This window comes from Pristiophorus japonicus, chromosome 14, assembly GCF_044704955.1.
Source record: "Pristiophorus japonicus isolate sPriJap1 chromosome 14, sPriJap1.hap1, whole genome shotgun sequence".
Classification (NCBI taxonomy): Eukaryota; Metazoa; Chordata; class Chondrichthyes; family Pristiophoridae; genus Pristiophorus; species Pristiophorus japonicus.
In genome coordinates, this window is record NC_091990.1 from 139538597 (window position 1) to 139561870 (window position 23274).

Sequence of the window (23274 nt, forward strand, 5' to 3'; positions counted from 1 at the left end):
CCAGAGGCAGACTACAATGTGGAACTCGCAGCACACCTGGTGGACAGACAGAGGGAACAACCTGAGGAAAGGGCAATCCCAACAGACAGCCCAGGCGAGTCAACAACAGTCACACCAATTGAAACAGACAGCCCAGGCGAGATACCATCAACCACACCCAAAGAAAAACAGACACCAAGGCAAACAACTGAACCACAACTCAGAAGCTCCACGCGAGAGCGTTGACCACCTGAGAGACTGAACCTATAAAGACAATAAGACCTTGGGGGAGGGTGATGTCATGTATCTTACATTATTATATATAACTGTATCCTAACATGCTATACATGACTGTAATAAGATATGACCTGTAACCACCAGCATACCTTACCACCAGGAGTGCACTTGCAAGAGACAGGTATACAAGGACAGGTCTCAGGCAAGTGCAGCATTCCAGAGCTGTGAAATAAAGGTGCAGGTCCAGAGTGACCTTGACTTAACTACATGCCTCATGTGAATCTATACTGAGGGGACAGGACTTTACAGTATGCCTATTGAAAAGGTGTTGGAATATGTATATGATATTTTGTCCCCTGGGTGGGGTGATAATGTTTCTTCCATGGTCGATTGTTTAAATGCTAATGTTTTCTAGAGGCAAGTTTTGAGGGTAAACAGTTCCCAGACAATTTGATTAGCTCCAATGTCCAAACTGGCCCTTTAGAGATTGACCCCACCCCTTTTCTTGCAGACCCAACATTCACCTTTTAAAAATCCCAAATTCAATTAAAGTTCGTAGATTCTTCCATGTGCACTTTAGGATTTCAAGCTTTCTGGTAGATAGTTGCAAATTAAATTCCCTTTCCTATGAGTCCAAACACTGGTGGGGGGTCTCCATGAATGCATCCCCTTTTATCCCCTACAGGCCTCGTCTCCCCCTTTAAAACTCATTTGTGTCCCGCAGTTTTTCCTTCCATTTTAAAAGTCCAGGAAGGGATTCTTCTCCTCTGCAGGGGAAAGGTACCAGGAATCTTTGCGAAATATTGATAAATTCTACAATGCTGGGTTCGGAAGCCTAAATAAAAGGCGTACTCCAGAAGAGGTTGTGTGAGTGATGTTTTAAAACAGAGCCGAATAGATTTTGTGTTCATAGGGGAAGGGTTAATTTTTGAGGTGATGGAGATTTATTGGCCCAAAAAATTTCCCACTTCCCGGGCCCGTACGAAGTTTCTACGGATCCGGGAAGGCATCGGAATAGCCGGTTTTCAGCGCACAATGCGCATGCGCTGAAAAACGACTATTCCGATCTGTCAAGCTGGAACTTGGACATTTGTACGGGCAAGATTGCGGGATTTACGCATATCTTGCCCGGCAAATGTCTTCAAAAATCTTGCGCCTGAAAAAGCTGACGCGTAGCCTACTTTTACAAGCGCAAGTGTTTAAAAACATGCAAACACAATAAAATTAAATAAAATAAACACACTGTATTGTTAAAAACTCTGCCCAGTAAGGCAAGTTTATTTTTAACCTGAATTACAAAACTTAAAAAAAAATCGAAATATATTGTTTTTTTCGAAGGCAGTTATTAACTTTAATTTCAATTAATTTTAATTATGTGAGGTTTATTTGTTATTTTTTATTCGTGTATGTTTGTGTTTTTTCCCCATTAATAGCACTGAGAACTCGTAGTTACGCAAGTCTAAGTGCTATTAATGGGAACTAGTAATTTACCTGCCTGATTGGCTGAGCAGTCACACGTGACTGCATCTTCTGCATCGGAATCCTCTGGACAGGAGCACGCTTCGCAGCGCGGGAAGAGAAGGCTTCCCCATCGGAATTTAGGGCGCCTCCTCGACCACCAGGTACTTTTGTAAAAAATCTCCGGCGAGGAGGCAATTGCCCGCGGGAAGACCCCCAGAGGAATTTCTGGCCTATTATAAAAAAGTAATTTTTAGTGACCACTCGGCATTGATTCTTAAAATTAGGAACAGCAGAGTTAAGATCCGTCCAGGGACGTGGATTTTATACAATCAGTACCTGAAAGAAATTGCTTTTGAAGAAGGGATTTAAAATATAATAAAAAATGCTCAGAATATCTGTAAAACAGTTGACGGAGGGGAAAGGGAGCAGAGACGAAGTGGAAGGTTTTAAAGGAAGAGTGGAAATTATTGCAAGCTAAAAAATGCAAGGGGGCCATTTTCCACTCAAAGGCTAAAGGTGCATTGGCGGGATGAAGATGCACTAGATATTTTCTAGAGCAAGAGAAGTTGCGACAAAGGTTATCATTAATTGGAGAGTTGAAGAGGATTTGAAGGAGGATGAGAGAAACATGTGTGATGATGAAATCGGATTAGCGGAAATAAAGGTAGCAATAAGTGGAATGAAGGGGGCGTGGGGGAAGCCCAGGGTCCGATGGACTAAGTGCAGAATTTTATAAAGACTTTTTAGAGATTTTAAATCCATTGGTCTTCGAGGTTTTTAAGGAGATTAAAACTGAGGGAAGCCTAGCCCCGTCTATGAAGTTTCATAAGTTTAGCTTATAAAAATAAAGGGGATAGAAGGGATCTGAAGAATTGGAGGGCCATCACATTATTAAATGTGGATTATAAGATCTTGGCGAGGGTTATGGCAAATCGTATGAAGGTGGTGATGCGATAGAACTCATGGAAGAGAGTGGGAGGAAAGATTATGTGCTAAAGGTGGATCAAGAGAAAGCCTTTGATAGAATCTCTCATGAGTTTTTATTGATGGATTTGGAAGCATTTGGTTTTGGGAAAAATTTCATTGAGTGGATAAGGATTTTTTATTCAAACACATTTAGCTGTGTTAAATGTAATGGTTTTTTATCCAAGTATTTTCCAATAAAGAGAGCAGTGAGACAGGGTTGTACACATTGGTAGCAGAACCATTAGGTTACAGGATGCGAAAGGAACAAGGCACAGTCGGGCTTGCAGTACCCAGTTCCGGGCAGGTAACGTTGAGAGTTGAAGAGTCAGTGAGGAAAGCTATGGGAGTAGTGGAGGAATATTGTAGAGCTTCAGGGGCCAGAGTAAATGATAGTAAGTCCCAATGCCTCAATGTGGGAAGGAGTCTTCATCATCATAATCATAGGCAGTCCCTCGGAATTGAGGAAGACTTGCTTCCACTCCTGAAGGGAGTTCTTTGGTGGCTGAACAGTCCTAGTCGTTGAAGCAAGGGGTTGGTGGGATTGTTTGCCGCACGCTCTTTCCACTGTCTGTGTTTGATTTCTGCATGCTCTCGGCGTTGAGACTCGAGGTGCTCAGCGCCCTCTCAGATGCACTTCTTCCACTTAGGGTGGTCGTGGGCCAGGGACTCCAAGGTGTCAGTGGGGCTGTCGCACTTTATCAGGGAGGCTTTGAGGGTGTCTTTGTAGCATTTCCACCTTTGGCTCGTTTGCCGTGAGGGAGCTCCGAGTAGAGCACTTGCTTTGGGAGTCTCGTGTCTGGCATGCAGACTATGTGGCCTGCCCAGCTCATGGCGAGTGGTTGGAGGTTTTAGAAGTTGTGGGGTGCAAGAAGGATAGGGATGAAGTGGATCAACTAAATTGGGAACTGAAGATTATGAAAATTAAAAAGATTTTGGGAAGAAGGAAAGGAAGAGCGACAGTGGTGTCAGCTCTCCTGCTATCTAATCTATGGTACTTATTGATGGTGGAGGATATTCCTGAGTGAGCGTAAAAGTCTATCCAAGAGGCTTGTGTAAAGTTTTTATGGGAAGGGAAGCCAGCTTTGGTTGCTTACAATACCATCATTGGACAGCAAAATCAGGGAGGACTCAATTTCCCAGATATTGATTTGAACAAAAAATCCTTCAGAATTAAATGGATGAAGAGATTTCTTCAGATGTCAACTACAAGTTTTTGGAAGAGCTGTTTCCAGCATTTTTTTAAAATTAAGTGGAATAGGAGGAGAGGGAATATTTTATATGGAATTCAACAATATGTTTTTGAAATCGATTAAACCTCTCCTTAAGTTTTATGAGGGGGCTGTAGACACTTGGGCCCAATTTTTAAAAAGTGTGCAGTCTATGCCCAAAGGTGCTGAGGAATTTGTAGAACAGCCCTTATTTTTGAACAGGTGGATCAACATTGAAAGAGAGTTATTATTTAATCAAGCTTTTATAAAAGCTGGTATTGTATATGTGAAAAATGTAGTCTTTGAGGTAATTGCAGGTTGGTTGCCAGAAGCGGTAGTGAGGGACATGGTTTGGGAGGAGGTTCAGGAGGTAGAGGAAAAATCATTTAAGATCATGTATGAGAAGATTGTGAGGGCAATGCCACAGGATTGGATGGAAGAAATAAATATGCAAATCTCCAAAGAGAATGGAGATAATGCATCCTGCTTTTCCAAGCTTTCTACTGGAGAAAGGGGAGGAGTTGGTCCAAGTTGACAACTGTAATACTCAAGATTTCTATGGGGTATTTAAAGAATGGAGATTTAAGACATTTGCTGATCAGGAGTTTTGGCAGAATATATACCCACAGCTGGACTTCAACAGGAATAGGAAGGGAGTGTGAGCGAATTTTAAATATCCAGTGTGGATTAAACTGGATTTCAAATTGGCTCATAACCGGATTTTAACCATGATAGTCTTATGTAAGATTGGGCGAGTAGAGGTGGCAACTTGCCAAGTGTGTGAGACATGGGATGAGACTCTGTCCCATTTGCTGCCGTTATGACCACAGTTAAGGGATTTTAAGTACTATGTTCGACAGTTGTGTGAGGTTTTCTTGCTGGGTGAGGACCGAAGAAGAATAAGAATGGGAATCCCGTGATACTCAATTTTGAGATGGGGATTGCAAGAGACTTTGCCCAAGTTCGCGGAGTGGCAATTAATTTAATGTTCAGTTTGGCTAGATTTGTGATTGTGCAAAGAAGGAATTCTCTGTTTTGTAAAGGAAGGAGAATAAGCCTAAATGAGTATTTTAAATATAAACTAAAAGCTCATTATAAGGCTCTGTGGATGCTTTATTCAGAAAAGAATTTAAAGATAGTATCTTATGATCAATTTGTAAAATACAATAAATTATTATATGTTACAGGAGACAAATTAAACTTCAGGTTTTGATGTTAAAATGTGTTGGAGGAACGGCTGTGCAGTGGGGCAAAATGGATTTGTAGGATATAATGGAATTATGATGTAAATGTTCTTAAAGTTCAATAAATATTAATATTAAAGAAAAAGTGGCTAGCACACTCACCTCTGAGTCAGAAGGTTGAGGGTTCAAGCCCCACTCCAGGAACTTGAGCACATAAATCTAGACTGACACTCCAGTGCAGTGCTGAGCGAGTGCTGCACTGTCAGAGGTGCCGTCTTTTGGATGAAACATTAAACCGAGGCCCAGTCTGCTCTCTCAGGTGGATGTATAAAATCCCATGGCATTTTTCGAAGCAAGCAGGGGACTTATCTCCTGTGTCCTCACCAAAATTTATCCCTCAATCAACATAACAAAAGAGATTGTTTGGTCAGTATCACATTGCTGTTTGTATGTGCAAATTGGCTGCTGCGTTTCCCACGTTACAACAGTGGCTACACTTCAAAAAGTACTTAAGTGGCTGTAAAGCACTTTGAGATGGCAGAGACGCAATGTACAAATCTCTGGACAGTGGAGGAAAGGATGTTCCGAACATGGCCCTCATCCTGATGGCCACCTTTGTGTGCGGCTGCATCAAGCTGTGCACAGACTCCCGGTATGCAAACACCAAGTGTCACTACATGCTGAGGTTCTACCTGTCCCCTTTGTTGCGAACGATGGGCCTGACCACGCTGCCGCGAAATGCCCCCACCAGCTGGACCATGCCTGCCCACCGGTCCTTCTTGAAAAAGTTTTTCACAAAAAACCCCTTTGACCACAAGGCCATAAAACAGTGGTCAGCACGTAACGTCCTGGACGCCCTACGAAAGAAGAGGGTGGACCCTGTCGGGTGGTTCCCCAAGCAGACTGTCGAACTCGTTTGGCAGAACGTCTCATCGCCAGAGCTGTCACACAAGCACCAAGACGTAGCTTGGTTGGCGGTGAGGAGGGCCTTACCCTTCAGAGCGTTCATGCACAACCGACATCTCAGCAGCACGGCACAGTGCCCCCGAGTCGGCTGCGGATCGGACGAGACTGTCACCCATCTCCTTCAGGATTGCGCCTTCGCAAGGCAGGTTTGGAAAGAGATGCAGTGGTTGCTGTCGAGGTTCATCCCGAGCAGCTCCGTAACACAGGACTCTGTGCTCTACGGGCTGTTCCCAGGGACACACACCGAGACAGACATCACCTGCTGCTGGAGGGCCATCAACTCGGTCAAAGACGCTCTTTGGTCTTGCCGAAATTTGCTGGTCTTCCAGAGCAAGGAGATGTCCACGTCTGCGTGTTGCAGACTGGCGCAATCCAAGATCCAGGATTACGTGCTGAGGGACGGCCTCGGTATGGGTGGCACGCAGAGAGTCATTAGCCAGGTGGCTAGGCCATATGGTTTGTCACCAAGCATCCAGCATTGTCCTTGTGGCTAATTGGTAAACATGTCAGAGACAGCGCTCTCACGCAGGATGTGAACCTCATCGAAGCTGCCCGGACATTTGGCACTCACTGCCATTATTATCTGGCTGTGGTCGACAACTAGTTGGACCTTTAGGGAGTGAAATCCTTTTCTGTTACGAAAAATCTCTGGGTCCCGAGAAGGTGCCCACATGGCGATGGGAGTACATTATATTGCTCCCTGCACCTTGGGGAACTTAGCAATGCGGTAGAATGCTCCAGCCCTGTCAGTCTGAGCTTCCGTGGTCATAGGGAAGCTGATAAAGTCCATCCTATGCGCATACAGGGAATCCGTGACCTGTCTAATGCAGCAATGTGTGGCATGCTGAGACAGATTGGAAATGTCGACCGCGGAGGCCTGAAAGGAACCAGACGCGTAGAACAACAGTGCCACGGTGACCTTGACCTCGACGGACAGTGATATCCTGAGGGCGCTGGCAGGCTGTAGATCTGCCCTGATGAGCTGGCATACTTCACTAATAACCAGTTTGTGGAAGCGCAGTCTCCGAAGGCAGGTGTTCTCGGATAAGTCCAGGTAAGACCGCTTCTCCCTGTAAGTGTGCAGTGTGTATGGTCTGGACCTCCTCCTCAGTCTGGCATGTCTTAGATTGGGCACACAATGCTGTGCATTAGACATTGTGCCATTTGCACTCTGAGGCATCTGCTTCGTAATTGATGCAGGCTGAGAAATGACTGGCTCCATTCCAATAAAAGTACAATACCAATTGTTTACAAGCAATAAATTTCCACACTAAAAGACACCTACAGTAAAACCAATCGTCCACAGTATGAAAAGATGTCTGTTCAGATTGTCACTTCACTTGAGAAGAACTTCAGAGTCCATCCAAACACCCCCGAGTTGAAGCAGCCTTTTCAATGAAGCGGCCTGCGATTTGCAAAATGGCGTCCACACCGCTGTGATTAGTGCAGAACAGTTCAACTTTTTCTGAGCGGTGTTTTGGGCGAGCGATATTGTGGGCGAAATGTGTGCGAGGTGCCGAAAGTGACACTGGGCGATATACTGCACGCTAGTTTTGGCAAATGTGATCTTTACGACAAAAAAAAGTGAGCAGTCGGTATTGTTGAATCTCGGTGTTAATTATGTGCCAAAAGTAATGCTGGGCGATATTATGGCCGTTGGTTTCGCCCATTCTGATGATTCCATCCAAAAGAAGTGGGTGGGCGGTATTATTTTATCCCAGCGCTACGTACATGGCGAAAGTAATGCTCGGTGATAAGTTTCCGAAAATGGGTGTAAGTTTTCATTTTGTGGCTAAATGGGTGATATCTGGGCGTTACACCTCATTTCAGCATCAAAATGGATGTTAAGTGGGTGTTATGCATGCAAAAATAATGGAAAATCTAGCCCTCTATTCTTTCATCCAAGTCATTAATATATATGGTGAAAAGCTGAGACACCAGTACAGATCCCTGGGAAACACCACTTGACACATTTCACTAATTCAGATTGCATTCTTTTATCCTACTCTCAACCAATTATTAAACTATTTCCCAAGGTTAACTCCAATTCTATGCACTCTGATTTTTGCTAATAACTTCTCATGTAGAACATTATCAAATGTCTTCTGAAAGTCCATATAGCCAACATCCATAGAAATTTCCCTATCCAAATTGTTAGGTGTTTCCTCCAAAAAATTAACTAAATTAGTCAGAGTAACCTACCCTTCACAAATCCATGCTGACTTTCTTTCATTGAGCAGTTGAACAAGTATGACCCAATCACTCTATCCCTGATAATAGATACCAATAAAGTCCTCATAATGAGCATTAAACTGACAAGTCTGTAGTTTCCTGGTTTCTCCCTCCCTCCTATCTTAAATAATGAAATAATATTTATAATTTTCCAATCCAAGGGCACAATTCTTGAATCAAGACAGTTTTGTAAAATTGTGACAAAGGCATCTGCACTTTCCCTAAATGTTGCTTGGATGGAAATAATCAAGTTCTGGATATTTATCTACCTTAAGTCCCGTTATTTTCTCCAGTTCCATACTTTATTGATATTAAATCCGATAAGTTCCCCCCCTTGACTTATTTTTACGAAGGCTTAAAACGCTAATATTTTGACCTATTCCTCTACTGTGAAAATGAGTACAAAGTCTGTACAGTGCCCATTTTTCAGGCGCTAACTGGTTTACTAAGATCCAGATTATGACGAGCAGACTTCCTGCCAGAAATGTCCGCGTGCTATTTTAGTTAAGTTGAACGCGCTGGCATCAGGAGTGCACATTTTTTAATGTAAAGGCAATAATTCCTGAGAGGGGCATTCTACTCCAAAGACTGTTGTCCAAGAAGTCCGGAAGAGGTAACAGAGCAGCTGAATTCAATCTCCTACTTAAGGAAATCATCAGCATAGATAAGGAAAAGGCTTAACACATTGAAGAAGTTTACCACGGTAAATGTAGGAATGTACTTACTACAAGGACAATGTTATGGCATGGTTGCAACACATACATATCGGTCAGTGGCATCTTGAATTTGAACACATGATGATCATTTGGCAACCTTTTAGCCTTTCTCACACAATCAGAAGCCTGGTCATGTTCATGAACGCATATGCCCCAACTTGTAAGGAAGATTGCAATGGCTCACTCATTTGTCAATGTGGCACTAAAACTGTTTGCTCCAACAGCTATTTGGATGCTGCATGAGCATAGACTCACATTTTGTGAGGAACCATAACCAATTGCATCATGAATTCAAGGTTCTACAAAAGTTCACCACCTCACGAATCTCTTTATTACAACTTGAAGCCCCAATGCTGCCCTGACCAGATTACCCTGCGAATTATTGGCCTGGATTCAGTGGAGCCCATTGGAAAAGGTCATGCAGGAGACCAATCCACATCTCCAGGCTAGTACTCATCATTGCTGTGGGTTTTTTTCCCATGCTTGCGTAAACCCAAATGTAGCAACACTACAACATCTTAGCACAGTATGCTATGGCAATTCATATTTGTTACAAAGAGTGTGTTGTTGATATAATTGCAATACTTGTTCATCTTGTATGTTTATAGGTGCCCTGGAGGACTGGCCAACTGCAGGTCTGGATATTACTAAGCCAGTCACCTCACAGAACACTGCAGTACTCACTCGGCCTTTAGTCGGCAGCAGCACAGGAATATTCACCCTGGAGGATTCTGAGTTTAAATTGAGGTAGTGAGCACCATGTGAGAAAAACAGCACCATTAAAGATGGACAAGTGGATATAGCAGAGAGGAGCATGAAGGAGCTGGCCAAATGGCCTCGGGAAACTCCAGGCTGAGTTCCAGGATTCAGTCTATTCAGAGCCTGCAAGCAAAAGTAAGCTGCTTTCTGTAGTATTGTCAATTTTTTTGAGAATATGCAAAGCATCTTTCAAGGTGTTTCAGCTTAGTATGGAGGAGGTGTGCAGTGTTGTTTGAGTGCTTCATAGAATTTCAGTCCACTTTGGAACACATGGCACTTTTACAGTCATTTGCAGCACAGTCCCCCTCCCCCCGCTCTTAATAGCAGTCCTAAGTGCAGCTATGGGTTCTCGTGGATGGATATGTATGTATAATGTTTCAGTTTATATCATGGTGTCAATGGGATTTGGTGTGACAGTTCATTGGGAACATGTAGTTACTAATACTTGTGCGGGGATGACTTTGGATTTTAATAAAAATTTATGTTCATTGTATGTTGGATTTGTTTTCCTTGCTGCAGATCTAGTTTAGTTGGCAACACTTCAGCTTTGGATTCATTATCAATGTCCATCACAGCACCTCTACTTCCATCCATTGCAAGATTATGCCTCTTCTGAGAGCATCGTTGTGCAGAATGCAGTATACCACTATCATTCTGGAAGTCTTCATGGGGCTGAATGATAGAAGGCCACCAGAACTATCCAAAGTAGGAACCTTTGCTTCAGTGGCCTGGAGTTTCCACTCGGTTGTGCTATTTCTTTCATCATAATTCGTCTGAAATCAGTGGAAAAGATCAATGCAACTCGAGTTTCTGCGATCTTTTGCAGCAGTTTAAAAAACATCTCGTTAGAAGCAGGCCTCGCCCACAAAACTGACCACTCCCCAGGATGAATTTCCACTAATTGTGCTCATTTGCGAGCTTTTGAGATACACTATACATCGATGATTTAGACGAAGGAATGGAGTGTAATATCTCCAAGTTTGCAGATGATACTAAGCTGGGTGGCGGTGTGAGCTGTGAGGAGGATGCTAAGAGGCTGCAGGGTGACTTGGAAAGGTTAGGTGAGTGGGCAAATGCATGGCAGATGCAGTATAATATGGATAAATGTGAGGTTATCCACTTTGGTGGCAAAAACACGAAGGCAGAATATTATCTGAATGGTGGCAGAAAAGGGGAGGTGCAACGACACCTGGATGTTATGGTACATCAGTCACTGAAAGTTGGCATGCAGGTACAGCAGATGGTGAAGAAGGCAAATGGTATGTTGGCCTTCATAGCTAGAGGATTTGAATATAGGAACAGGGAGGTCTTACTGCAGTTGTACAGGGCCTTAGTGAGGCCTCACCTGGAATATTGTGTGCAGTTGTGGTCTCTTAATCTGAAGAAGGATGTTCTTGCTATTGAGGGAGTGCAGCAAAGGTTCACCAGACTGATTCCCGGGATGGCAGGGCTGACATATGAGGAGAGACTGGATCGACTGGGCCTGTATTCACTGGAGTTTAGAAGGATGAGAGGAGATCTCATAGAAACGTATAAAATTCTGACAGGACTGGACAGGTTAGATGCAGGAAAAATGTTCCCGATGTTGGGGAAGTCCAGAACCAGGGGACATAGTCTAAGGATAAGGGGTAAGCCATTTAGGACTGAGATGAGGAGAAACTTCTTCACTCAGAGAGTTGTTAACCTGTGGAATTCCCTACCGCAGAGAGTTGTTGATGCCAGTTCGTTGGAAATATTCAAGAGGGATAGATATGGCCCTTATGGCGAAAGGGATCAAGGGGATATGGAGAGAAAGCAGGAAAGGGGTACTGAGGTGAACGATCAGCCATGATCTTCTTGAATGGTGGTGCAGGCTCGAAGGGCCGAATGGCCAACTCCTGCACCAATTTTTTATGTTTCTATGTTTGAGGATTCTCTAAAAATTAAGGACACTTAGGCATGTTTTAAAAGCTTTTGAAAGTCATTTCTTTTAAACTAAGAAACTGACTACTGTACCCCAATATAACTAATAAATGGTTCTGTATATTTGTTCTGCACATTTTCAGTCATTTAAAATCTGATTACTCATAGCTGGTGGATTTACACTCTTGAAAAATGCTTATTTTTTTATCATTAACCCATTTTCAGCTGTATTAATAAAACTTTACAAAGTTACCACTCTTAAATATATCAAGGAATAATTTTTAAAGGACATTTTTTTTTAAATTACATTTTAAAATGTTGCCAGATTGCGGTGGTTCAAGGCAGACTTTGTGTTCAGTGATATGCAAATGCGTTTGAACATAAACTCGGAGAAAAAAAGACTTCTCAAAATGGCTGCCTTTATAGGCGGAATTTGTGCCCGGTTCGCTGATTATGTCCAAAGCATAAACTGTATCTCAGTATGTTCATGGTATGCTCGATTTGTATCTTTGTGGAGGCATGTGCTTCATTATATTTTCTTTCAGTGCCACAGTTCATGCATTCTGGATTGGTGTCATGAACCATAGCTTGAGGGCATCCTTGATCCACCAGACACCATCAGTCTAGTCTTGAAAGTCTATTAATAACTGTTGACAACTGTAGAATAAATGTGATGTGGCATCATCTGTATGCTCAGCCGTAGCACTCTCATCTTTGAGTCAAAAGATTGCGTATTCAACTCCCACTCCAGAGACTTGAACACATAAACAGTGCAGTCCAAGGGAATGCTGCACTGTCGTCTTTTGGATGAGATGTTAAACCAAGGCTCTCCTCCTTTAAGGCACTCCTTAAAACCTATCTCTTTGTCCAAGCTTTTGATTGCCTATTCGAAGAAGAACAGGGGAGCTCTCCCTGATGTCCTGTCCGATAGTTAGCCCTCAACCAATATGATGAACACAAATGATCATGTTGTTATCTCATTGCTGTTTATGGGACCTTGCTTTGTGCAAATTGACTGCCATATTCCCTACATTGCAACAGTGACTACACTTCAAAAGTACTTCATTAGCTGTAATGCATTTTGGGACATCCCGAGGTCATGAAAGGAGCTATATAACTGCAAGTTCTTTCTTTCTTCTTTCGTGATGTGGTGCTAATATTCATAGCCTGCGTGTTAATTGTGTGCAACCCCTTCCTATTTATATATCCCACAGCAATTTGGAAGAGTTTGTGTAGCCACATTTGTTCCAATGATGAGACCCTGCACTATCTGATTCCTAAAAGGAGAGCCTCAATTTCATGTTTATAGATCAGATTATCTAATATTTGATCAAACTTCACTAGTACAGTTTATAAACTGTTTATCTTCATTGAAAGCCCACAGACATCCCAGAGTTATGTTTTTAATTTGTTTAGCCCCATTGTGGATTGTAGAACTGTAGCATTGTCTCTATAATCTGCTCATTGTCCTGTTTCACATTCCTATATCACTGAATGGGCCAATCAATAACATTGATTTTTTTCAAAATAGCTGAGAATAGGATTACAAATAAGGTAGTTATACCCAATTTGATGTGGTGTATACTGACATCCACCATGGACAGCAAAGAGATTATATTAGATCTGTTGTTGGGGCTGAATCAGAGAGTAAAATCATTTGTACTTTTTCACTGTTGGGATTTGCTGTTTAATGCTGTGATTTCTCAACTTTAGCTGCTTGTTCTGTGGCCCTCAGAAGTGTCTCGTGCTGCTTGCAGCATCCGTAGAATGCTGAGGGCAGGATATGCTTCAGTGATGTCGCAGTGGAGGTGCTGGTGGAGCAGGTGTGGGAAAGGAGACATTGCCTCTTCCCAAAGTATGACAGCAGGGTGCTGAAACACGTATGCTCCTTCCAGGATGACTCATTGCCATTTGTGGAAGCTTTCTGTACACACATTGGTTGTCTATGTGTTTGCCTACATAACAGCAGTGAATAAGACTGAAATGTAGTGAATTGGCTGTGAAGTGCTTTGAGACATCCAGAGAATGTGAAAGGTACGATATAAATGCAAAATATTTCTTTCTGTTCATTTGAATAGAAATGCACAGGAAAGAGTTGTTGACCAATTACAAATTGACTCGAAAATGTATTTAAATCAGACAAGTAGAATTCCTGGATCCAAAATAATGTTGACAATGGGGAATTGTTGCTTCGCCCAAATTAATTTCAATGTGCAAAAGGATTAAAGAGGAACAAGATAATTAGGATGCATCATCATCTTTCATTTCAGCTCAATTTGGTTAATAACACAACATAGACTGCACCTCTTAAATCTGCAATTCAGAGCCTTATATGGTTATGCAGCCAGATCCATTCTTGAGGTCTCTAAATTATTTCCCAAGAAGCCTTTGCTGCACCGAGATTGTTATGTATGTAAACATTATAACTGTGTAAGACTTGCCACCAGAGGGCACATCTGTTGGAGGCCCAAGGGTCACCTGCACACCTCATACAAGCGAGTACAAAAGGTTGTCTGCCATACTGCTTTGGCACTCTGGAGTTTTATTAAAGAGACTAAGGTCACATCAGTTTAAGTTTATAGTACACAGTCTTGCGGAATTATTCTAAACATAATAGAGATCTTAATTGATTTAGTGACTTATCTATAATGAGCAAAGCAACATGTACAAAACAGATGCTGAACATAACGAGCCATAACTTTACCCAAATGTGATCTGCACAGTCCTGGACAAATTATTTTTGTATATTTCGATCTGCTAGCTGTACTTTTGTAGTAAATATAATTAATAGGAGAGGTCTGCTGTACAGATATAGTATCATACAAATAGAAATATGCTATGCAATGGAATATTGAACATTTTCTGCATTTTGAATTAAATATAATTTGATAACAACAATCAATATTTCAAAATCTTACACTATTGAAAGATGTGGAATTGGCAAGGTGAAATAATCACGTAGAAATCTCAGCAGTTTCACCTCCATTGCCCCCAATTTTCTGTACAGATGCCTAAAGCAGGTATACAGCATGCCAGGGCTGGAATTCTTTGAGGATATAACGAGCATGGTGGATACAGGTGTACTGATGGATGTGGTGTATTTAGATTTCCAAAAGGCATTCGATAAGGTGCCACACAAAAGATTACTGCAGAAGATAAAGGTACGCGGAGTCAGAGGAAATGTATTAGCATCGATAGAGAATTGGCTGGCTAACAGAAAGCAGAGAGTCGGGATAAATGGATCCTTTTCGGGTTGGAAATCGGTGGTTAGTGGTGTGCCACAGGGATCGGTGCTGGGACCACAACTGTTTACAATATACATAGATGACCTGGAAGAGGGGACAGAGTGTAGTGTAACAAAATTTGCAGATGATACAAAGATTAGTGGGAAAGTGGGTTGTGTAGAGGACACAGAGAGGCTGCAAATAGATTTAGATAGGTTAAGTGAATGGGCTAAGGTTTGGCAGATGGAATACAATGTCGGAAAGCGTGAGGTCATCCACCTTGGAAAAAAAAACAGTAAAAGGGAATATTATTTGAATGGGGAGAAATTACAACATGCTGCGGTGCAGAGGGACCTGGGGGTCCTTGTGCATGAAACTCTTTTAGGAGCAAACAAAAAACATTAAACCGTGCCCCCCCGATCTGGGGGAAACACCAACATTTACAAGGCCCTTTTTTTTTTATTTTTGGGGGTTTTTTTTGGGCACAGAATCGAATTTTCCTTGTGCATGAATCCCAAAAAGTTAGTTTTCAGGTGCAGCAAGTAATCAGGAAGGCAAATGGAATGTTGGCCTTCATTGCGAGAGGGATGGAGTACAAAAGCAGGGAGGTCCTGCTGCAACTGTATAGGGTATTGGTGAGGCCGCACCTGGAGTACTGCATGCAGTTTTGTTCACCTTACTTAAGGAAGGATATACTAGCTTTGGAGGGGGTACAGAGACGATTCACTAGGCTGATTCTGGAGATGAGGGGGTTACCTTATGATGATAGATTGAGTAGACTGAGTCTTTACTCGTTGGAGTTCAGAAGGGGTGATCTTATAGAAACATTTAAAATAATGAAAGGGATAGACAAGATAGAGGCAGAGAGGTTGTTTCCACTGGTCGGGGAGACTAGAACTAGGGGGCACAGCCTCAAAATACGGGGGAGCCTAGTTAAAACCGAGTTGAGAAGGAATTTCTTCTCCCAGAGGGTTGTGAATCTGTGGAATTCTCTGCCCAAGGCTAGCTCATTGAATGTATTCAAATCACAGATCGATAGATTTTTAACCAATAAGGGAATTAAGGGTTACGGGGAGCAGGTGGGTAAGTGGAGCTGAGTCCACGGCCAGATTAGCCATGATCTTGTTGAATTGCGGAGCAGGCTCGAGGAGCTAGATGGTCTACTCCTGTTCCTAATTCTTATCTTCTTATGTATGTTCTTATGGGCCATAGCCAGGCAGAAGTGGAGCAAACAATATTTTAAGAGAGTGGTTTCCTTATGGTACCCGAATGCATAAAGAAACTTGCCTTTGTTGAAATGGGTCACTTTTGCAGCCTGAAGGATCATCTTTATTTGGCACAGCAGGCACTCAACAGCTGCTGTACAGCTCAACATCAATTTACCACTCTGTGTTTAGCAGGAGCTCCAGCTGTGCTCCAACTAACACAGGAAGACACCTGAATAATGCAAATGCCCCAACCCTGGGAAACTGGACAGGTAGACATACCACTCTGCCATTGTTACAGCAGTGTAGCAAGACTTGCAGATTTAAAGGAAAATTGTAGATATATTTAAAGCAGAGGTTACAGGCCTAGTAGTGAAGAAGAAAATTATCCTCACGGGGCAGCATGGCTTCCTTCTGTGCTGTAAATGCCTATGGTCCTGTGGTTCTTCCAATCTGAAAGATTTACCATCTGCCATCATCTTGGAATACAAATCTTCCTTACTTCAGTACACATTTGGAATTCAATTATCGTTATCAAAAACCTTGACAACCATGTGCCATTAATGGCCACTAACTTGGTTATTAATACATAAATTTAATTTTTTGAAGGTTACAGCAGCATTTTGTCATTTTTTTTGTCGCATTTTTAAAAATGTTACTTTGAGAACATTGTAAATGTGTATTTGTACATTTCTGATTTCACTTTGTCACAGTAAGCATTGGAAACAGCCTCAAAATGGGTTGATTTTAACTCCCTTCGCCTGGTGGTAAAAGCCTCAAAATGGAGTCAGTAGCTTTACCACCCCGTTAACACCGGCGATGGGCCTGGTGCTATTTTAAGAGGGCCCTAATGCCTGGTGTCCAAAGCGCTCGCCTGATTCAGGTGGTAGGCCATTTTTAATATGGAAAGTGAGGTGACATAAATCGGTCCCAATTGCCACTGCAGCCTTCGATCAGTTTGCTGGTGATCGCAGAGAAGAGACCCAGCAAAGGTAAGTCTTTGTACCTCTGAGGCCACAAAAATAATCTCTGCCACTGCCGCCCCAGGACACCTGCGATTTACCTTCTTGGCAGCAAAACCAGACGGCTTTGCTGTGCTGAATTCGCCAAGCTGCACAGGATGCCTGTTTGGTGTCCTTCAGCTTACCTGGCGAATGTAAATGAGGCTGAAGCCTCAAAATCACTGGAAGGCCACTTTGCCACCAGAATCGGTGGCCAGCCAGCGCACTTCACTGGTAGGCTGTCCAAATGTAAAAATCTACTCCACTCTTTCCTAACAATCAAATGAAAATTCAAGTCTGCCAAAAGAGGCCAGTTTCTCAATGATGTTTGCCTGCCCCACCCTTTTAGAGCTCTAGAAAAGTTGAGGGCTGCTTCTCTATCCCTGTGGCGAGGATCAAGAGTTCAACAAAACGAACCTGAAATTCCACATTATGGGCCCAAGTTTCGGCCTCAGTTGCTCCTGATTTTTTGGAGCAACTAGTGTAGAACGGAGTATCTTAGAAATTCAAATTCTCGGCATTTAGTTTGCTCCAGTTCTAGTCAGTTAGAACAGTTTCACTTTGGAACAGAATTTTTTTTTCAAAAGGGGGCGTGTCCGGCCACTTACGCCTGTTTTCAAAGTTTCGGCAGTGAAAACTTACTCCAAACTAACTTAGAATGGAGTAAGTGAAGATTTTTGTACGCTCGAAAAAACCTTGTCTACACTTTAGAAAATCAGGCGTAAGTTACAAATCAGGCGTAGGGAATGGGGGGAGGGGGGTGGTTTCAAGGGAAGTTTATAAACATTAAACACTTCAGTTTTACAAATAAAGAGCCATCATCAATAATAAATGATAAAAACATCAATAAATCAACCAATAAATCAATCAAAAATTAATAAGAAATCATTTTTTTTAAATCAATAAATAAAACATTTTCTACTTGCCGACTGCAGCACCGGGAGCCCTCCAACAGCGTGCTGGGATGGGAGGGGGAGAGAAGAGGAGAAGAGGGGGTGAGGAGGAGGAGAAGGGGGGGGGAGGAGGAGAAGGGGGGGGAAGGGGAAAGGGGGGGAAAGAGAACGGGGGGGAAGGAGAAGGGGGGGGAGGCTGAAGGGGGGGGCGGGGCGGAGGCTGAATGGGCCGAGCCCGGCCAGGCCCAAGACTTCGGGCAGGGCCCGGTCCCCAGCACCAGATTTACAGGTTGGTGGCGTTGGGTCGGGTCGGGTCCGGGGTCGGGAGCGCGGGTCGGGTCGGGTCGGGTCCGGTCCGGGGGTGGGGGGGCGGTCGGGAGCACGGGTTGGGTCGGGTCGGGGGGGGGGCGAGGATGGAGGTCGGGTTGGTTCGGGTCGGGGGGGGGGGAGAGGGAGGGAGAGCGGGTCGGTTTGTGTCGGAGGCGGGGGGGGGGGGTGGAGCGCGGGTCGGGTCCAGTCCGGAGGGTCGGGTCCTGTCCGGTCCGGGGGCGGGGGGCGGGGGGGGGGGTGGGGAAGCGGGAGTCGGATCGGTGTCAGGGTCGGGTCCGGTCTGGGGGCGGGGGAGCGGGAGTCGAGTCGGGTCGGGAGGAAGCAGGAGCTGGGCGTGGGAGGAGCCTCAGTGAGGCCATTCAGCCAGGGCTAGGGGCTGCGTGCTTCGGGCCCCTCCCACACAGTTTTGGGCGCCTGGAGCTACTGCACATGCACGCCCACTGTAGCGCGCATGTGCAGAGGTCCCAGCACTGTTTTCAGTGCAGGGACCTAGCTCCGCCCCCTACAGCTCGTGCTGCGCCGTGCCCGGCCCAACAGGACCAGCAGGGAGCCGGAGAATCTGGATGTTTTTTTTAGGCGCACTTTGTGGCGCGAAAAACAGGCGTCCAGGTCGGGGCTGCGCCGTTCTAGGCGAGGCCCGAAACTTGGGCCCTATAATGCTGGCAGGCTACTTCATCTCAAGAGCAAGTTTTGTGAGCGATAATGGCAGGTTAAATGTGCACTGCACCATATTCCTTACATTACTGTCTTCTAATGTATCAAAGAGCAGACATCCAGGAGTAATGTCAACAGTCATTTCCAGGCTTACAGTTTAACCTTACTTGCTTGCTAACATTGCTTGTTTTAATCCATAATTAGTATTTAAATGCAATTCCCACTGATGAGCGAACTGGTAGGCTCAGCAAGCATTTCCAACAGTGAGTCCAGCCCAGACTGTCAACTAATCAAGCTGCAGGCTCACAATATGCAATATATTATTAAGATTGTAGATAAAGATTACTTGGTAAAAATTAAAGAAAGAAGCTCCATTTATATAATACCTTTGATAAGAACATAAGAACGTAAGACATAGGAGCAGGAGTAGGCCATACGGTCCCTTCGAGCCTGCTTCGCCATTCAATAAAGATCATGGCTGATCTGATCATGGACTCAGCTCCACTTCCCTGCCCGCTCCCCTTAACCCCTCATAATGACCTCATAAATCTCAAAGCAATTCACAGTCATTGAAGTATTTTGGTGTGTTGTCTCTGCTGTAATGGAGGGAAATGGAGGAGTCAATTTGGACAGAGAAAGGTCCCTCAACAGCAATGAGATAAATGAACAGACAATCTTTTTTTGTGATTTTGGTTGAGGGATAAACACTGATCAGAACACTGGCAGAATTCCCCTGCTCTCCATTGAATAATATCAGGGGGATCTTTTATATCCACTTGTGCAAGTAAGCAGGAACTTGGTTTAACACCACACCTGAAATGCAATACCTGTAAGAGCACAGCTCTCCCTCAATTCTGCATTGAAGTGTCAGTTCAGGTTCTGGAGTGGGGCTTGAACCCATAATCTTCTGACTCAGAGGTAAGAGTGCTACAACTAAGCCAAGGCTGACACTTTGCCTGCTATTTAGAACATTCGAATATTTGCAAACCATTCATATATTTGAGTGACACAAAATAGTGATTCATAAAATGTTTCAAAAAATAATACATCAAGTCACTGCAATGCAAGTAACAATCTGTCAAGATAAAGACTCTTGACATTCACCTATTAAGTCTTAAGGATACATTTTCTCCTTTCCATTAATGTTAGCAAAGTCAGAAACTGCATTAAACTCACACTACCTTTTTCATTGACATTAATGAACAGTGAAAAGTATAACACTTAGGTTCTCCAATTAACATAGATAATTTAAGCATTGTTTATATAACTATTTACTAAGTATACATTCCAAAGATCATTCATTGGTAACAGCTTCTAACTGAGCACATTTGTAAAATTAAATATTTTTGATAATCACTTTTACACTGGAAGTTTCCTCTTCAGCAATAATTAAAGAGTTAATACAATAGTCAAGTTAATATATCCAAGAATGGCAAGTATCAAAGAGAAAAGGTATAGTACTAGGTAATATTACTTCTTCCTTGGAAACCAGAATTGGAGACAGGCATCACATAATAGTGTGGGGGGAAAATTGCGGTCAGAAGCTTCCTTCGGACGAAAAAAAATTACGAAAGTACCTGGTGGTCCCAGAGGCACCTTCCGGTCGGTGGCCTTCATTCACTGTGCAGTGTACGGGGAGATGACTTCCCCATACGTACGGAAATGCTGGAGTCACGTGGGCCTGGACCACCAATCACTAGGTAGTATTCTCATTGATAAAAATGGGAACTCCGTTTTTATGAGTTCCCATTACTATCAATGAGAAAACGTTCCTAAAACAAGAAACACAGCATAATTAATTTTAAAAAACCACTCACATATTTAAAATTAATTGAAATTAAATGTAATTAAATGTTTTAGAAAAAATATCTATTTTTTGGAATTAAAAAAAAATGTGTTTTAATAGGGTTAAAAATAAACTTACCTTCATGGACAGGATTTTTAACATAAAAATGAATGATTATATGTAATGTTATATGTTTTAAAACTCTTAAGCTGGCAAAAGTAAGCTATACACCTGCTGTTACCAGCCTTAAACATTTGAAGGACATTCGCTGGGCATGAGTTGGGAAATAGCCCAATCCCTGCCCCACGGAGGTCCTTCTCCCAGGGATGTAGAGGATCTGTCAAGAGAAATCTTGACCGATTGGAAAAGCCGGTTTTCAGCGCATGCGCATCTCGCTCAGAAAACCGGCTTTTACGAGGTCTTGCCGGGCCGTGCGCGCTTCGTATGGACCCGGCAAGGCCTGAATTTTCTGCCCACTATGTCCTATTTGTTTTAAATTAAAAATAAAATATATATTAAAAGGAAACACATATATTAATAGATATGAAATATTTCTCAGGATATTTTGTGCAATATATGAACTGAGTGAAGTCTATTTATGGTGGCATGCTACACTGCACATCCAGCTGTAGATGGTTACAATACTGCATTCAAATGCCTGCACAAGCCAATGGCCATGAACAGTCCATGTTTCCACACAAACTTAACTTGACCTCTGTAATCTCTTTGAAAATGGTATTGAAACTATAGCTCAAAGTGTGATGAATGATCACAATTCCACTACTATTCACTTGTGCTCTGGGCTAATCTTTGACTTAAATCAATTTGTATGAACAAAGCACCAAATGGCCTGCTAACTTGTAAGGCTGAATCCAATCTTATCATCTTATACCGGGTGACATTTTCACTGGATGGCGCTAAGGAATAGTTTGGGGCTTTAAAATATGCACAGCTATAACATGTATAACCATAGATTACTGGTAAAAGTATTTTACATAGACATATTACTTTTGCAGTAAGAAAGCAGATACAATAATTGCCAAAATAAAACACACATAGAAATAACTCGCTTCCTACCAATTTCATTTTAATCCACCTCCTTCAATTTTGTGCATATCCACTTGTGGTCTAATTATCTCAACAAAATAATATTTATCTGCTGACTGATAAACCTTTGCAATTTGCTTTTATGGCTAAGTTTTTAAATATAATTTTGTGGGCATAGATTTATAGATGACATTGTTATATAGTATTGGTTGGTATAAAATGCACTGACAATCGGATCCAACAATATTTAATTGGCGGTGAGCAGTATTTTTTTCCTTTTTAAACAATAACATGTCGATTTCATGCATCATTTTGTCAATGGAATGGGTATAGTTCAGCAATGAAGACTCATTACTGAATTTTTCCAATATCCAAATTCCCTCAGTATACATCAATTCATACTTCAGTTAACATCATCAAGCCCAATCAAGCTTGAATTTTACATTTTAGCTGATGACCAATGTCTCTTGGAAAAGAAATGAAAAACCCAACTGATCACCGTTGAATGAGATTTGTAGCCCTTAGAGGACCAATTAACTTCCTAAACTGCTGAAAAAGAAAATGGTTACCATCAGAAATTCATTTCTGTGATTATATTGTACACAGAGTGCCAAGTGTTTCATACATGAATGAATGGGAAGCATTGAACAGATACAAATGTATTTCTAGTTACTCTGCACTCCCAAGCTAATGGGAAATAATAGTTGAAATTATTTTTGTACCTTACCCACAACATGTTGTAAGCCTATTTTCAGTGTTCAGATACGCTTTTACTTTTTTTGTAAGCTTATCTAGCTTATAATGTAAAACTATAGAAATTGCAAACTATATGACTTTTTTACTTTCCTTTGTGAAGAGTTGTTTTTATTTTTTAACTTTATAAATTGTGTTACTGCAGTTTATAAGAAAAATACATTTATAGAGAATAGTGATGTTTGCATAGAAATACAAAATAATAGAAGAGTATGGGAAATGCTCTTGGAAGCCAATGCAGAGTTGTGCTTGCAATCTTGCATAAAATGAGTCATCACATCTTATGGTGGAGTGTGAAAGATTTCTAAATCTCTAGCATTAAATTGACAGCAAGACCAATTCCATTAAAACAATTTGGAATACGTTTATTAAACACACACAAACATGCAAATAGCCTATCGAACACAACAGCAGTCTATTAGTATCCTACAGGCTCTACTTAATTACAACAGGCACAATGATGTTACAATAAAAAAAGATATAAAAAGGTATACTTTACTTCCCTCTGGCAAAGTTCCTTACTCTGTAGAGAGAGGTCCTGCTTGTTGCCGTGTGCTTAAGGAAAAAGAGAAGAGACCCAGCAATCTTTGGCTTGACTTATTATACCATTGTTTCTCAGAAAGCCTCAGGATTGTGTCAGAGTTGCAGAGTTGTTCTTGATTGGCTTCTCCTCATTCATGTGTCTGTCTGGAGGACCGGTGCCATTCCTTGATTAGCTTAATGGCTTTCCAATTAACATCTTTTCTAGTTCAGTGAGTTTCAAAGCCATGC

The 23274-nt window shown here is 42.4% G+C and overlaps 1 long non-coding RNA gene across 2 annotated transcripts; it reads left to right on the forward strand.

The window, feature by feature from the left end:
- Positions 1-1754: 1754 nt before the first annotated feature.
- Positions 1755-11696, forward strand: LOC139279504 (uncharacterized). Of its 2 annotated transcripts, XR_011596492.1 has the most exons (3): positions 1755-1838; positions 9558-9843; positions 10228-11696. It is a non-coding gene; the product is annotated as an uncharacterized lncRNA (long non-coding RNA). The 2 variants fall into 2 exon arrangements; XR_011596491.1 differs by lacking the exon at positions 10228-11696 and having other exon boundaries at positions 9558-10201.
- Positions 11697-23274: the final 11578 nt, after the last annotated feature.